Genomic DNA, 2,959 nt, shown 5'->3' on the forward strand with positions numbered 1-2,959 from the left:
ATCAGAACTGGCTTTGACAAGCACTGTGGCAATGGGACAATTAAAACAGACTTTCAAGGGGGGGAAAAAGAGGAACGAACTCTCAGGGAGGGTAGAGAAAATAGTGCAACAATGAATGAATGGAAATCCAAAATCTCTGTAAATGTTCACTACAATTAATAAAATTTAATAAAAAAAAGAATATCATCCATGAAGAATGCAAAAGATCTTACAAAGATGGAAGAGGAAGACAAGATTGAGATGGATGTCGGAAGAGACTAAATATTGCATTAAAATGCTGAAAAGCCAAAATAAAGAGAAGAAATGAGGAAGATAAGGAGTAGAGTATAATAGAACACTTCAAAGGGCAGCTCGGGGCAGGGAGGGGTAGAGGCAGCCACTGCAATGGATGTGCTTCTGATGATTTGGGGCCAAAAGACCACCATCTTCACTGACGCCAAGCAGTGGAGCACCATGTTCAAGCTGAAGTGCATGGTCTAGGGTGTCCTCAAGGAGCCACCTGACAAGTGGGTATGTACAAGGATGACCAGCTCCTGGAGGACACCAAGATGCTGGGCAAGTGTGGCTTCATGAGTCAGACAGCCACAATGGGGCTGGCCTTCTAGGTAGATGACACATTTGGGACCCTTTGCATTGAACCCTTCTCCAGCCTGCCCGAGCTACCAGGGGTGAAGAAGCTGCAGGATACAGGGAGCAGTGCCCAAGAACAGGCTGTACCGTGAGGGTGGTGCCCCATCCCCAGTAGAGATTTGGGTGTCAGCCTGAGTCCTACTTCTTTCTCACACCCTCTCCCTTAGGGCCTCTTTGCTCATCTTGATCCTGGTTGGCACACTAGCCGAAATTCCCATCCGCAGCACCTGTTCCACTAAGCATTCCAGGAGCTCAGGCCATCTGTTCAGGGTGATGGAGAAGGCTTGCTGCCCACCAGGAGCCAGTGCTGCTCCCACAGAGCCTCTTGGCCTGTCTTCGGGGCAGTGGGCCCATCTGAGAACACAGAATCAGAGTTGATTCTACTCAATGCCCCCCAACCTCAGGCATAATAAAACAGTCTATAGACCCAGAAAAGACAGCTCAGGAAGACCAAGCAAAGTATTATAACAGAAGGTATAAAGAGCTGGAATCAGAAAATCAAAAGGGATGGATGAGCTTCCTCAGATTTCTCAAGCTGAAGGACCAATGTCAAGTTACAAACTTGAGAGAGCTATGGACAAAATACTGAATGATTCAGGAGGCATGAAAGAAGATGGAAGGAGTACATAGTCACTGTACCAAAAAAAGAATTGACAGATGCAGAAGAATTTTTTTTTAATTTATTTTATTATTTTTGTGTGCGTGTACCGTCAAATCAGATCTGACTGGTACAGGAGAAGATTGTCCCTTCTTTCCCGGCAGAGCATCTGGTGGATTTGAACCGTGAGCCTCTGGGATTGTAGTTGCAGCTCCTTACTACTAGGCCACCAGAGCTTCCCCTGAGCATCTAGTGGTGCTTCCGAGCAGCTGTAGTAAGAAGCAGTCTCCACCCGACTGGCCTGGGAGCCGGCCCATCTCACGGCACTCCCTGGGCTTCTTTCTCACGTCCTGGAGCCGCCGCAGCCGCGGCCGCCGCCATCCCCGGCCCCGGAGAAGAATTTAATGAAATAAAGATTGGATTTATATATTGACAATTAAAGGCAATAATTAATGAAACTTTTAAAAAAGACATACTCAAGCAATTTGCAATGAAATTGTCCAATGAGAAGCCCATTGTAAGTCAAGCACTATCAATATATAATGTATTTATAATCAATAAAGCACACTTAGATTAGCCTAGCAGATAAAGCACCTGAGGCTGAGCCCTTGTACTGGGAAACACAAATGAGGAGGAACAGTTGTAAGCAGACAGTAATGATTGGAATGTGGAATGTGTGAAGCATGAATGTAGGAAAATTAGTTACAGTTAAGAAAGAAATGGAATGCATAAATATTGACATACTAGGCATTCGCAAAATGAGATGGATTGACACGGAACATTTTAAATCAGACAATCATATGATCCTCCAGAGACGAAAAGGTGAGGAAAAATGGGGTTGTATCCTTAGTTAAAAAGGCCATTTCCAGATCCAACTTGAAATACAGTGGCAACAGCATAATATCCATACACATACAGGGAAGACCTGTTAATACCACTATCATTCACATATATATATTTCATCTATTGCAGTAATGCATAATGTGAAGTTTTATGATTTGTGTAAAGATGAATCCCAAATTTTCCTGATTAATTATTTCATTGCTTACTCACAGACTGTTATTTTTGTGTACAGTTGTCTCAGAACCAACTGATAGCTCTCTAGTGGGTTTTCCAAAGCAGTACATCACGCGGTAGGAGATTGCCCACCTTTCTCTCATGGAGCAGCTAGTGAACTCATACCGTGTTCCTTTGGATTGGCAGACAGCTCCTTAACACTAAGCCGCCAGAGCTCTCTTACTCACAGATTGCTTCTTGTTATTGTGTACCACTGAGTCAGAGTCAACTCATAGCTGACCCTTCTATTGGGTTTTCAGAGACAGTAAATCACATGGGAGGACTTCCCAGCCTTCCCAGATGGAACAGCTGGTGGATCTGAAGCATGTGCCTTTGAGATTGCAGAGCAGCTTCTTATCTGTAGGCCGTCAGAGCTCTCTATTGGACGCTAGATTTTGAAACTCTTTCAGAGAATAATTTTGCTTAGGAACAAAGCTTTAGAGACAAACAGGTTTACTTCCTAACTTTGATACTTGCTAGTTGTGTGACTGTGGAATAAGTGATATACTCTTAACAGGGATTGTTATGAGAAACATGAGATAATTTGTGTAAAAAGCCTAATAAAGGGGGAGGGGTGGGCAGGGAGAAAAGTGCAACATTGAATGAATGGAAATCCAAAGTCTCTGTAAATTTTCATTAAAATGAATAAAAAAAGGGGGGAAGCTTAATAAAGAC

The 2,959-nt window shown here is 43.5% G+C and overlaps 1 pseudogene; it reads left to right on the forward strand.

Annotated features, from left to right (window-relative positions):
• Positions 1 to 384: 384 nt before the first annotated feature.
• Positions 385 to 722, forward strand: LOC102873261 (annotated as a pseudogene).
• Positions 723 to 2,959: the final 2,237 nt, after the last annotated feature.

This window comes from Elephantulus edwardii, unplaced genomic scaffold (assembly GCF_000299155.1).
Source record: "Elephantulus edwardii isolate Elephantulus edwardi_28Jun2011 unplaced genomic scaffold, EleEdw1.0 scaffold00104, whole genome shotgun sequence".
In the NCBI taxonomy this organism is placed as follows: Eukaryota; Metazoa; Chordata; class Mammalia; order Macroscelidea; family Macroscelididae; genus Elephantulus; species Elephantulus edwardii.